The sequence below is a fragment of the Xiphophorus maculatus genome, chromosome 17 (assembly GCF_002775205.1).
Source record: "Xiphophorus maculatus strain JP 163 A chromosome 17, X_maculatus-5.0-male, whole genome shotgun sequence".
NCBI classification, from domain to species: domain Eukaryota; kingdom Metazoa; phylum Chordata; class Actinopteri; order Cyprinodontiformes; family Poeciliidae; genus Xiphophorus; species Xiphophorus maculatus.
In genome coordinates, this window is record NC_036459.1 from 789,700 (window position 1) to 803,317 (window position 13,618).

The window sequence follows — 13,618 nt, forward strand, 5'->3', positions numbered from 1 at the left end:
TTTTTGTTTTTTTGCTACTCTGGGACAAAGTATTTATTTCTCTAGTTACATTAGAAAAATCCTGTCATAAACCCGCAGTCTGTCTTTTTATAGAGTAATATTTATTACTTTATTTTTAATGTTAATTTATTTGTCAGTTAAATCTCCATTTCTTTAATTTGTTAACTTAAATTTAACTTTGATTACTTTTATTATTTATACTTTATTAAAATGTTTAAATTAATTTTATGGTATTAATTTTTAAATAAATATAATTTCTTTTTTACTACATTTTATTTTATAGTTTTTAATTTGCCTTTTTTGTGTTCATTTATTTTCATCAACTACAGAAATTGATAACTTATTTAATTAAATCATAATTTTATTTAATTTGTATTAGCTCCAATTTTATTAATTTATTTTAGATAAATTATTTGCAATCACTAAATAAAGTACAGATTTATCCATTTTTTATTTAATTAAAATAAACTAACACAAAAAAACTAATAAAAAATACAATCGAGTACAAATGAGAGCGAGTATGTTTAATAAAAATTAAAAAATATTAAAAGAAGAAATAGTGTAGCCAATAGCAGCAACTTAAATACAGTTTATTGACAAATAAACTGTATATTATATTTAGGAAAAAAACACTCAAAAATAAAAGTCAGCCAGTCATTCAATAATTTACTCAACATAAACGAGATTTTTAAAATGTTTAACAGATGAAACAGCAGCCGGTGAGAAACGCCCCAACATGGATGATATGAAACATCTGCAGGAAAAGCAGATCTTCTAATTAAAAGACTAAATTTAAACAGCAAAAATCCTCAGGTTTTAGAAAAGGGGAACTTTGTGGCTGAGAGAAGCAGAAGAGAAAAGCTGCTTCTTTTGTTGTTTAATGTTCCTGAGAAAATGCTAACAAGGAAACCTGAGGAGGCAAAAGAACGAAGCCAAGCAGCAGAAATAAAGAGGAAGGCTTGAAGCCAAGCTGAGACTCACAGGAAATGAGAACAACATGAACTGTAAGCAAACTAAACACAGAAAAGCAGCACAAATACTCACTGTAAGCAGCTGTTGCACAACACGCCTGCTTACCGCACAACTAAAGGCTCAGCGCTGCTTTCATGGCGCCATGTGACCCTGATGCCTCCAACGTGACTCAGAAACCAAACGACTGCAAGCGTCAGGGTGTGAGGTGACTTCACAACGAAAAACTGAAACAACCAGCATCCGCCAAGACATGCTCTACTTCACACAGGAACCGAAGTACAAATAAAACAACTCCAGGATGTTAAGCAGAGGATAAATCAGTTTATTGGTTTAACAGATACTTTTGAAAAACCTGATTTTTTTTTTTAAACCACTCGTTGGGTTTCCGTGGTTCATGATGACGTCAGCGCGGCCAGGGCGGTCATCTTGTTTTACAGCTACTAATTATTTGGACTTTGAATTCAAGTTAAATGCGAGAAAATAAGTTTTTATTGCATGTAATAATACAACAAAGTGATGATATTACTAGAGTAAAGTTGTAATATTGGGAGAATAAAGAGCTAATCTTATGAGAACTTGGAGGAAAGTTGAGCATCTTGTAAAGTTATACTTGTGTTAGTTTTACAGATAAATCAATCATTTTTTTCACATCAGCATCAAGTTATTATCAACAGCAGGACTTTGAAACCTCAAGCAAACAACTGAGTTTATTACGAAGAAAGAGCCACACAGACTGAAGGGATCACATCATAACTATCCAGGATTTCTGTTTCTGGTCAAATTTGATCTTTTTTCTGCTAATATTATGACAATTTTTCACAAGTAAACAGAAATTCTTGTAGCTTGAGCCTGAAACTCCATCGTACCTTTCATAAAACTAAAAACCACTTTTTGAAAAGATTTGAAAATGAAAAAAAATAAAAATGAGCTTTTATTTTGAAGCCGTATCGCCCAGGGCTAAGTATTTCTAATCTGACCTGGAGGTCTTCACCACAAAGCCAAAAGACTTTGTTTGTTTCTGACACAGCTGGGTAATCCTGTTAGCTTTCATAAATGGGTCAGAACCAAAACAAAGACGAAGTCGACTCTGAGGAACCCAGAGGTAAAGACAGGCAGCAGCGTTACGGAGGCCATCACAGATGAGCCTCACACTCAGGTTACAGTTAGACGTTCCCTCTGATCAGACAATGACGGCCATATAGTTGAATAATAAACCAGTTTCAGTCGCTGTTAACACAGCAAGGTGTGGCTCTTTCTGCTCACAAAGTCTGGAAAACATCCAGCAGCTGCAGCCCTGGAGGAGCTCTGGCTTTGGTCCCAGTTTGTCCAAAAAGAACGAGAAAAGTAGAGAAAATAAACGTTCAAAACAGAATTAACTCCCTTACAGATCTACCCAAATTATCTCACGACAGATCTGAATATAATGAGTCATTTATGATAAGGAGAAAGGTTTCAAAACCAATCTATAGAAAAACACACAGTTTCATTAGCCACGCCCAGAACCAAGAACCTGTCTGACAACATGAAGTAGGCCAACGGATCCAAAGCCACAACACTTCATCTGATCTAATGACGTTAAAGAAGCAACGAGGAAGCCTGGCATCCAGCGGGGCGTCACAAGCCTGAAAAAAATATCATTTTCCATCTTATTTAATAAAAGAGCAGAGTATATCATGCAACCGAATAGTAAATCAACAAAACACCGTTGTACAGCGAATACAGCAGTAAAACTAGCTGACCAATCATGCTGGAGCTCCACTTGGGTTGCTAAGTAACAGACAGACAGACAGAACTCCACCAGCCTAGCAACGGCCTAGCAACGGCACTGCCGGATTTGTGACGTTACATTTGGAAGGCTTTTGAAACGGCTCGTTTTCCAGATGTCAAAAAACACAACTAATTGTTTTTAAGTGCTAAGGCTGTTTTTAGAAGCAGCAGAAACCAAAATGGAAAAACAAAAACATGCAAAATGTGAATTTTGTAGAATAACTTCCTTTAAAAAAAGCTATAAACTTTAAAAACAATCAATTTGAAATCTGAATGGTTCGTCTCTCGTAATGATTAGCATTTCTGATCCACTCTGCCAACCAAGGCCAATGAATGAATGGCTTTGGTTGAGCCGTTGCTCATTCTCTGCTATTTGAATGAGCTCTAAATAGCAGAGAAGATCAGAAACTTAGAAACCCGAAGTGAGAGAAGATGATTCCTGAAGGAGCGGAGGAGGAGAGGAATGCGGTCGGGGTTTCCTGCGGTCGGGAGGTCAGCGCGCGGCCGGATCAACGTGCAACGCGTTCTTCAGCTGCCGTCTGTGTGCAAAGTTCCCCACCAAGCGATTGGGGAGGAAGCAGACCACATGTGAAACAAGCTGCACACACAGACATGCATTCACACTGCCAGGCCACCATGCAGGCTCTTAATGTTGCAGAACACACACCTCGACTACCAGCGGGGAAAACACGGTCCCAACGCACAATTAATCGATTATCGGGTTAACAATTCATCAAATATTTGCTTTTTGAGGATTTAATTTAGTAAAACCTGGATTCTGTTTCATTAATGGGCTCCTTGGATTTCCATAGTTCAGAGTGAAGTCAGCACAACCAAGGCGGCCATCTTGTTTGTTATACAGCTTCTAATTATTCGGACTTTAAATTCAAATCTATAATGGATTTTTTCTTTCAATTACCAGAAAAAAGTAGTAAATTTATGAGAACTCCAAACCAAAAAACAACAAACAATGTAAAAGAGGAGTATAACTTATACCAAAGTGTATTAGTTACTTTATGATAACAGTTTTTACATTTATCATCCAGTTTAAAGATGAAACAACTCGCAGCTCGATGTCAGGAAGTTTTCTGCTGCTTTCGCCACATGGAAGGAAACGTAACGCCAGAATCTCTGCTGATTTCTGACAGGAAGCGAGCGGCAGATCAAACACTAAACTCAGCAAAGTACAAAGTATAAGTTAAAATTTAAATGAGGAATGCTGAGCATCAAAATAACTTTGATATAACTCCAAAGTCTTATACTTTAGACTTGCTATAGATGTGTTCATCTTTTAACAAATCAGCATTAAATTATTATCAGTTCAGGACTTTGAATCAAACAGTTTACTGTTTATTTCTGAACTGAGCCAGTCACATCAGACCCTGATAACTCTGCTAAAGTTTCACAATATTAAGAAGTTTTTACTGGTAAAATTTGTTCTTCTTCTATTATTATGACTATATTCTCGCCCTGAAAATCTGTCATACAACTCACAGAATGGAAGACTGAAATAAAAGACAATTTTTGAAAGAAATTTCTGTTATTTGTCATTTCTTCTCTTTTCTTTTTTGTTTTAATGCAGCACGAACAACAAAAACCTAAAAATTAGAGCTCCATGAACAATTAATACAAGTTACAACAACTGGGACCAGTAGAAGTTCCTGGTCGTCTCGTTTCCTCCCCACAATCTGCAGAGCGCTGCAGGCGTCAGAGCCGCTGTCATTAGGCCACACCTGGTTTTAATCACAGCCCACACACACACACACACACACACACAACCTCGTCACCTTTAAGAGCACAGAACCATGCAGATCTGATGCCCTTCACGCTGCGCTCACACACACACACGCCGACACACACACTGGGTTTCACTTTGGCAAAAGTGCAACTCGCCCGGATCTTATCACAGGTCAGGTTTGGATGTCAACAAACGGTCCAGGTGTGCAGAAATTCAGAGTGTAGATGTGAAGCAGCGGGAATATCCGCCGCCGAGTCCAGATTGATGTTCCAGGATTTCCTCAACACAGACATTCCCACTGGAAACCAAAAACTTTCCACATCCCAGCCAGATTACTGCCTGACATGGATTTAAAAATAAAATATCTGATTTTAAGCAAAAACAAAGATTAGAAATGACAGAAAATATTTTCAAAAAGTAGCTTTCATTTCTGTCATTTCTCTGAGTAGAAGAATTTTTAATTATGAAAATATAGGAATAAAATTAGCAGAATTAAGACAATTTTATCAGAATGTCTTAAGATGATGAAAATGTTAGCTAAACAATGAGTAGCAGAGATTAATCATTTTTAACACAGTCATGCTAGCATAACTGAAGTTTTGTTAGCATGACCTTATTAGCATATGCAGCTTAATATCCATATTTTCCAAAACAAATGTCAAAAATCTTTATGATTCTGTTTCATTAGAAAATGCAAGATTACAAGAGATTTTACACCTGAGTTAGAAGAGAAGCGAATCTGAACGAGCTTCTGAGCTTTTATGCTGCGGTCAAACAGAAAGGAGTCAAGGACACACACACACACACACACACACGCACACACACACACTTGTTGCTCCATCTTCTGCAAACACAACCTTTGGTCACTCGTTGATAGAAACGCGTTGCGTTCGTTCTCTGGTTCTGCAGCTGAGCAAACATGTAATCTGTGCACGACTTTCTTTTCACAGCCGACTGTAAAAAAACTAAATTTTGTTTCAGCTCGGCTAAAGCCACAGAAACTAGATTCTGTTATTTTATAAGTAAATACCTAAACTTTAAGTTCTAGGGCTTATCTCATCTGCAGTATAATACATTTAGATATAAACAGCCCACCTTCCTGCTGATGCAACATCCACCTAAACAGCAGCAACTCTCAATCAGGTTCATTTTCTACAAACCGTCTCTTTCCTCTGGCGGTTCGCTGCCGGTTTGACCCCTCAGGACGCAGAAAATGAAGAAGACGGGACATTTATCAACTTTTCCTTTAATTAGGAACCTGTTTGCAGCTGGTTAGGGGAATTTGTTGCGGCTGAATGAAATTTCTGAGACTTGGTTTGTAAAATCATTTCTCATCCGTCTGGTTCTGATCAATGAAAGTGATCAGAACCCTGAGGAGAAACCTGGAACTGGGTTGGACATTGGTTAAATGTACCTAATGGTAACTCTGGAAGTATTTTTATTATTTATTTTAATTAAATATGAAATATAAATATCTAAATTTTATTTTTTAATTATATTTTTTAGATTGTACATTTATCATAAAACCTGTCTTCTATTTATTTAAATGTTTACATTTTGTTGATATTTTTAATTTAGTTACAAACTTGTTCCTTTTTATTTTATTTGTTAAAACCTTTTTCGTATTGAAGACATAAAATCTTAAAACTTCTTTTTTATGTAAATTTTTTTATTTGTTTCATCTTAATTTTTGACGTATTTTCAAACATATTTTTCAACGTTAACACAAATGTAGAAACTCTTTCAAAAGCTTTTTGGGATTTTTCCCCCCAAACTGAACGTCTAAGATGATGAAAGTTGTTTTTAGCTCAGATGGATCCATCTCTTCACATGGTGAACCTCTGATCCTCTGCAACCAGCCCACACAATAGACCTACACAACAAGATCAGCTAGTAATTAAAGCCATTGTATGAAGAGAAATGAAAATAGAAGTTGGCTGGAATCATTAGACTGAAGGGCATTGTAGCTCTCCTCCTCCACTGCTTTTTGTCTCTGCATCTCCTTTCATGTTTCCATTCTTTACCAAGCAAAGCCTTTTATTCACTTAATGATTACTCTGTCTTTCTGGAGAGCAGCGCCTCGCTTCTGACTGACGGGATGCTGAATTAACGGGGAGAGACGGAGTTGGCGCCCAGGTTGCTAAACGGCCTTCCGCGCCCGCCGCTCTTCACTCGGCGGCGGAGGAGGATCCATCATGCTTTGCTGCTGAGTGGGTGACAGGTGGCTACAAGCGGCGTGCATATGTATCGCCAGTCAAGATGATGAAGCTTAAAGGCCATCTGGGGTGAAATAAAATGACGCCTCACGGCTGAAAGACTGCAGACATTGCACTCTTGGGAGTTTTGCAAAAGCGTGATGCCGACAAAACTGATGTACAAATTGTTCCATCAACAAGACAATGTGCGGCGTGTTGATGGGATTTTCCCCTCTCCCTCCCTGAGCATCGCAATGCGGCCGACGGACTGAAATAAGGAAACAATCAGCAGAACGTCTACATCTCTGCTCTGCTTCCATAAACACACCAGAAATCTCCTTCAGCAGAGTCACAGAAATAAACGACATTAAATCGACAGATTATTTCACAGTTTGTCACAACGCAGAGGCTCATTTGCATTTGAGCTGAAAATGTCAGCGACGAGTCTCTGCTGTTCACAAGAACAAACTTTAAACCAGCTGCAGAAAAATATGACACCAAGGCAAAAACCCAAAATTTTACTAAAACTCTGGTCTAATTTTTACTGCAAATATCTTAGTACACAAATAAATAAAACAAACTAATTAACAAGTAACTTTTCAGCAACATATAGGAGCTGGTTTAAGTAAGTAATTATTTAATATTCATAACAATATGAAGGAAAAGTTGTAGTTCCACAGGGAGATTATTTCATTTACAACATGGGAAAATGTTTTGTTATAAGTGAAATAATCTGTAAATATAAATAGAACTTTTTCATATATTTTAATGAATTATTGACCGTAAATATTTCTTATTTCTTGCTGAAAAGTTACTTGTAAGTCAGTACACTTGGATTAAGACAAAACTAAGATATTTGCACTTGAACCTAATTTGTGTTTTTGCAGTGAATGTACAGTTTAGTATTTGAATTGGAAATGCAGGTGAGAAACCTCTGCTGTTCCCAAACTGACTACGATAAAACAAACTGAACCAGCTGCAGAAAATGACCTGCACTGCAAAAAAAAAAAGAAATTCATCACGTATCCAAAAGCTTGTTTTAAGTAAATAATTCCTTAATATTTATTTTTTTAAAAGTACTAGTTTCACTGGCACTAACGAGACATTTTTGCAAACTTACAAGTGAAATAATCAGTCATTGTAACAATTTTATCTTATTTTATCTTTACTAGTAAGTTAGTTCACTTACAATAAGACTAAACTAAGACATTTGCAGTAGAAAATAAGATAAAATACTTGGTAGGATTTTGTGTTTGCTAACTTTGAGGAGCTAAAGCAGCGAGCCTTCCTGGTCAGCCAGCTGGGTTTGGCTTCAGGTGTTTTTCTCTGAGCACATCAAGGAATTTATAGCCATTAATAACTAAATGATTGAGTGACAGAGTAATTAATTGCTGCAGCTGTGCTTCTGGAGTTTGCAGCATGCACAGCAGGGGATCCTTTCTGAATCTGCGTTGTTATTATTTCTCCGCTTCACAACGCCGGCGCCAGATAGAATCTGCCAGAACCGCGCATTCCTGACTTCCTTACTTGGAGGTCAGCATACAACCTTGTCCTCCACTCACAGATGAGCTGCGGCGCCGCAGACGCAACACGCCGTCACTAACTGTGAAAACCTGAGGAGAAATTTGGGACCTGAAAAGATTTTAAGCTAAATCTGTGGCTGGACAATAAATAAATAACAGTATATATCACGACAGACACACAGTCAGATAGAATATTCAACATTCAACATATAGACTAGTCACTGGACTCCGGTCCAGAACCGCACAGCATTCTGGGAGATGTAGGTAGAGAAAATGCTTTAGCTTCTCAACCTCTCACGGCTAGCTAAGCTAAGTTGGAATCAACTAACTCGCTCACTCTTTGGTTGCCTAGCAACAGCCTGCTGGGTAACAGTATTATCAGCTTCACACTGCAGCCAAGCTGATAATACACTGGTTTATAATCTGTGCAAACGTTTGTCATTTTCATGGGATTTTGTCCGAAGTAATAAACACTAAAAATGGATGTTACTCAAAAGTTGAATTTATTGAAGTCTGTAACAGTAAAAAGTAAAGTTCTGCACTTTTCTGAGAACAAACCTTCTCACAAAAACTTTAGATGAATATTACAGAGAAACTGGGACTTGAAGCCCTTAGAATATTTTGCATTGTTGGAAACGGAGAGAGAGAACAATGAGATGAAAAATCAGGACCGGTCCACACATGTGATGCAGATCGGCCTCACCATCTGAAGCTCCTCAGCAGGGCCTCAGCTCCACAATGCACCACGTATCCATGCTGGATTCCCTCAAAGCTGCTTAAATTGAGCTTGAATGGCAGAAAATTAGTGAAGTGATCCGTGAACGGGGAGGGAACTGTGCAGCCGAGGCAGGAGGAACGCCACTGATTCATCACCAGACCAACCGGACCGCATCCACCGGAGGCAAACGACGAGCCGTGCAATTAAAGCTGCGGTCATTACACCCTTTTTAAACCCAACGCATCAATTTACCCCCACAACGTTCATCCCACAGCGTCACTGCGAGCTAACTCCCAGAACACCGGCGCCACAGGTGTTTCACATGTTATCATTTCTAAAGAGGAGGCAGACCAGATCGGCAATCAGCCAGACGGCCGTCTTCAATCACTGCTCTGAGCTCACAGCAGCTCATTACCAGCTGGACAAACCAAACACACACCGGGACGCGGCAAATATTTAAGATTGCTTTGACAAATCATTCTCATTTGTTTTTTAACAATTAATCAGTTTACAATTAATTATTAATTAATGGCTTACTACTTTAAATTTAGTTCAAATTGATTAACTAGTAATGTTCTTTAGTGGAACCAGTTGATAAAGGAATAAAGATGGCAGAGCCATACAAGAACAGGTTGAATGCAAAATCAATTTGATAAACTTTTGAAAAGCTCCTTAAGTTACACAATGTCTTATTCTTATTACTTAGAACAAGCTCTTATATCTTGCTGAAAAATTACTTGTAAGTTAGTTTAGTCTTATTTCAAATGTACTGAGATGTTTGCACTACAAAATAGACAAATATTCCTTAGTAAGATTTTGTGTTTTTGCATTTTTGCACTCTGACAATTTTATTATTGTGTAGTTATATTAGGGCCAGAACTTTAATACATTAATTTTGATTAATCAATTACATAGATGTTTTTTTTTAAAATTGCATTACTTTATTATTTGTTTTACACAGGATTTCTGGGAGGAACCTTTGTATTTGCGTGTTTCTGGTACAAACATAAAGCTGATGCACAGTGATGGGGGACGAAGCTTCTTCTCTCGGCCAACTGGGGGTTAATTTCTGCTTAACGATCTGATTGGATGATGGAAAAGACTGTTTTGTTCAAATTGTGCTAAAAGGAGTTAGCCTATCAGCTAGCCTAAATACCATCTCTATGCTAAAGATGTAGCTAATGCTAATGTTAGCATCCACATTTTACATTTCTAAAGATGCTCCATGAATGATCCTGAAACATTTGCTCCAGTTTGATGGTTGAGTAACCTGAATAACAGAAAATATGAATATCTTTGTTGTTAAGCTCATATGTCTATTAATTTAATAATTTATGAGCAGAAAGGGTTTAAATGAAATGTTTATTTTGTTGATATATGGTGTCGGTTATTTAAATGGAATTTTTTAGACATAAAACATACAGGAATTTAGTCTGTAAAAGAAAATACCAGTATGGACAAAATCACTTGGATTCTCAGGTTGTATACTTATGTACGATCTTAAATGGGTAAAGCTGTAATTAACGAATGTGATGGAAATCTGTCTTTCTAAATAAAAAAATAATTACAAAAAAAATCATAAAGGAATTGACATTATTGCAAAAAGTTTTCATTTTTTTGAAAACTAAAGCTAAGAGCAGAAAAATGAGATCATATCTCAGGCCGGGTTGAGTCAACTCTGACCTCACCACCATAACTTCCTGTGAACAAAATGTTTTTTTGAGCGACTCCATCGGCAGCATTCCTCTCAAACAGGTTTCAGACTGAAACACGTACAGTGTAGTCCACATATTTCTGACAGGTGCCTTTATAAACAAACCAACAGAACCTCCATCCTCTACTTAAGCCACGTTCAATAATCAGACAGGTTTGCCAGGATCTATTTTCTTTTATGGTTGACAAAGCTTCCTGTATAAAAAGTTTGTAAACCGTCCAGGAACAATGATGAGGTTTTATCCGATGTGTTTTATCGTGTGAACTCTTGCTAGCTAGAGCAGAAAGTGATGAATTCCTTTCTGTCTAAACAGACATTGTAAGTGGGGAAAATGTAGGTACAATCCACCTACATGATGATGTAGGTGGATTTCATTATGTTTGCTCTGATTAGCAGAATCTCTCAGTTATATTACAAGACGGTGCAGAAAAATGGAGGAACAGAGGTCAAGAATGTTTTTCTTCCAACACGACAGGCTGGAAATTTCTCAAACTCAGCAAATACGTCGCCTTTATACTGGTTTACTTTCAAAATTGTGAAATAAATCTATTTTGGAAGAGCTGACTGACGTTTTCCTGAGAACGAATGAATCATTGCAACAGTTCACTTCTACTTAACTTCTAAATAGCTCAGATCACAACAATTAATCAGGTTAACAACCATAACTACGCAGATGACATGCCACTCTATGTTATGATGTCACCAGGTGACTCCGAACCCTCCAATCACAAGTTAATGTCTGTTGGTGCCATTACTTTCTTCAGACGGACAAAAACAGAACTTATTAACACAGAACGATCAGGAGTCAACACACAGCTTCAGTTAGTACAGATGGAAACTAGAGATCAGGCTGAAACCTGAACTCAGACCTGAACCTTCAGAAACACATAAAGGCAGTAACAAAGCCAGCCTTCGACCACCTGAAGAACATTTTCAGCAATATCTAGAGAAACTAATCGTTTATATTTTGTCACATTGATTACTGCAGCAGTGTTTTCACTGGCTCCCTGCAGCTCAGAGAATAAACTTTAAGATACTTCTGTTAGTTAATAAATCACTGAACAGCTAAAGATCTGCTGCTGTTGTACCAACCTTCCTGACCTCTCAGGTCTTCCGGTTCTGGTTCTGTTCTGTATCCCCAGAACCAGAACCAAACAAGGAGAAGCAGCTTTCAGCTTCTACGCAGCACAAATCTGGAACAAACTCCCAGAAAACTGCAAAACAGTAGAAACACTGAGCTCCTTTAAATCAAGGCTCAAACCCAGCTGGTTAGAGCTGCCAGTGATGGTAAATATTGATGATGGAATTTGGCTAAATGTAATTTGGATTGTTTGTTTCATAATTGATTATTGTGCTTTAATCACGTAAAGCCCTTTGATCTGCCTTGACTAATCTATTATAGTGCAGTCCACAGAGTTCATCAACGAGGTCAGCAACTTTCATAAACAGCTTCGACACGCAACGCTGGGAAAGATCAGATTGATGAAATACCCTGTGATCCATCCAAACATCCAACATGATTCCTCTAAATCCAGCAACAAGGCCAGTTTGGATCTGTTCAGCTTTGAATCATTAACAAAGTTTTCACCACAGCAGGTTCTGGTTGGACTAACTTACCGCTCATGTCACAAGAATGTTGAAGGAAAAATCAACACTTAACCAGAAAAAGAATCACAGTAATGAAGTTTATATTTAAGTTTGAAAAGATTTAAAGAGATGAATGGAAAACTTGGAGTCATTAGTGTTGATCACTGATGATGACCCAACAGTCCAGCAGATTCAGATTATGCAACTGTTGTTTTTCTTTTTTGGCTTCTGCTCAGGGTTTAGTTTGCAACCCAACAGTCCAAAAATGTGAAGCACTTCCTGCATCTGCACCAAGAAAAACCCCGTCAAATGTTTTCTATTAGAGCTGAGCAGGATAATGAATCTGGTTGGATGTTCCTGTTAGTCAGAATAGCAGCAAAGCAGAGTCTAAACATGCTGCAGATGTTTCTCAGTCTATTTTAGTCCAAACTCACAAGATCAGAACTAAAATTCAGTTTATGTAACATTTGTAGTCAAAGAAGCAGAAACATCTGGATTCAACACAAAAAACAACATTTTTGACCCATTCTTAAGCTTTTTTCTGCTTCAATAATGATTTTAGCAGCTGTAGCCATTAAAGCTAACTGATCAATCAATATTTCACACAGCATCTTATTTTAGGTCATAATCCAGATTATCCAAACACGTTTAGTACTCAGAGCTCTTAAAAATAAAGCTTTTGCTCTCTTTAAATTCTCCCCTGAAGCTTTAAAAGTTGTTTAAAAAATGAGGAAAACTTGTCCGTCAGTCTGACAGCAGCGCCTGAAAGTGACAGAAGACGGACCTACCTCTGAATCCTCCCGGTGTCCCACAAAATGCGCTTCAGATAAACTCCCGGTGCTGAAAAGTTCCCAAATTCACATCCTGCTGCGAGGAAAGCGATTCGGACCGAAATGAATCCTTGAGTGTTTCCTGAAGTTTCAGTTGAACGACATTCCCACGACAAAAAAAAAACCAAAAAAAAAAAAAACGAGATTTTTATTTCTTTTTCTTTCCTTCGTCCGCCATGAAACTCGGTTAAATCTACATGTCCGAGTCCGCTGCGACCGAAAACGAGTCCAGAAGAAGCGGAGCTCACATCCAGCTGCTTCTCCTTCCAGGAGCTTTGAAATGAGACGGGAGCAGAGCTGTCCTTCTTCCTCCTCCTCTTCCTTTCGCTAAACTCCCCGAAGGCTGGAGAAGCTGCGTCACGTCCCCAGGAGTTACCACCGGAAGTTCCGGCTGCTCACTTTCAAAGTAAAACGCTTCCGAACAAAAACTCTGAACATGGAAAAAACAAAAACACCCAAAAAGTGGATAAAATAACAATACACAAGCAAATTTGGACAAATTTCTAATCTAATTAATATATCAATTTATTTTAGAGAAGCTTAAACACAGACAGTAATACATTTAAGGCAATTA

General features: G+C 37.8%; 1 protein-coding gene across 2 annotated transcripts in view; it reads right to left on the bottom strand.

The window, feature by feature from the left end:
- LOC102234387 (plexin-B2-like) overlaps positions 1 to 13,381 on the bottom strand; it is a 142,367-nt gene extending 128,986 nt beyond the window's left edge. For both annotated transcript variants that reach the window (XM_023350590.1, XM_005811200.3), the window contains exon 1: positions 13,003 to 13,381. The gene's annotated coding sequence lies outside the window, so the exon portion shown is untranslated. The remainder of the gene's footprint in view (positions 1 to 13,002) is intronic.
- Between the last annotated feature and the right edge of the window lie 237 nt (positions 13,382 to 13,618).